Source organism: Seriola lalandi, unplaced genomic scaffold (genome assembly GCF_002814215.2).
Source record: "Seriola lalandi dorsalis isolate HSWRI2012SDOR001 ecotype SW California unplaced genomic scaffold, Sedor1 jcf7180002054656, whole genome shotgun sequence".
In the NCBI taxonomy this organism is placed as follows: Eukaryota; Metazoa; Chordata; class Actinopteri; order Carangiformes; family Carangidae; genus Seriola; species Seriola lalandi.
In genome coordinates, this window is record NW_019525209.1 from 295,637 (window position 1) to 296,620 (window position 984).

Sequence of the window (984 nt, forward strand, 5' to 3'; positions counted from 1 at the left end):
ACTTCATTTTAAGGAGTCACTAGTAAAACAGTTTGGAAAGCAGTGAAACTACTGTGTGCAGTGGAGAATTGGTGTGTCGCGGTCGACATGGAAGACGTGTTCAACCGAAATGAAGAGACTGCATAGAGTTAAAAAAAAACTGATCGCACTCATTGTCATTATAGCTGCAGTCTGTCTTTGCTCTGTTCACACCGTAATGTTTCTTGACAGAGACGTGAGTGAGTGAGTGAGTGAGTGAAGGCTTGTGACCACAGTGTGAATTTACAGTGTGTATGTGAGACATTTTAGTGTTATTTGATTTTCCTAAATACTTTTTTCTCCTTGGCTTATAATGTTTGACACAAACAGCTCAGATTTCTTTAAACCTAGAATGATAACATATAATTACAAACAAGTCTTGCTCCCAAAGCGATATACACTCAGTTTTCAGTTTATTAGGAACACCTAGCTAAATCTGATGCAGTCAAATACACCAGTCCTGCAGTAAATTCTTTCTGTTGTCTGTTGAGAACTGACTATTTCCTGGCCTGATGTTCACGCTGCATATTAATAATATAAAGAGGAGGGAAGTCTATTCTCTACTGCTCATTCTCATGAGCACAGGAGGTCAAGACAGTACTGTTCTACACTGTGAGTGGAAGAATTGGATGTAACTAATGTATAAGTTCTGTACATTAATTACTTTTTGATGTGTTTTATTGTCTCTGAAGCCGCACAGTGAGACGAGAGGAGCAGCTATGAGTTTAACAGCGGCAGCGAGTGGTTTTGTTGTGTTCCTTCTCTCTGTGCCAGGTAATGTATATGCACACACTGCAGTCTTCTTTGTCTCATTGGCTCACAGTGGGATGATGTGAGAGCCAAAGTAGTTGTGTAAGTTTGGAATGAGTTCAGTTCTCTTGCAGGTTTACGAACTGATGCAGCTCCAAAATATTCAAATGTGATTGTGGTTCCTGCTGTGCTCTGTGTTACAGTGATACAGGGTCA

At 40.1% G+C, this 984-nt stretch overlaps 1 protein-coding gene across 1 annotated transcript in view; it reads left to right on the plus strand.

The window, feature by feature from the left end:
• Positions 1-984, plus strand: part of wdr83os (WD repeat domain 83 opposite strand) — a 5,930-nt gene that overhangs the window by 2,766 nt on the left and 2,180 nt on the right. The window lies entirely within an intron of this gene.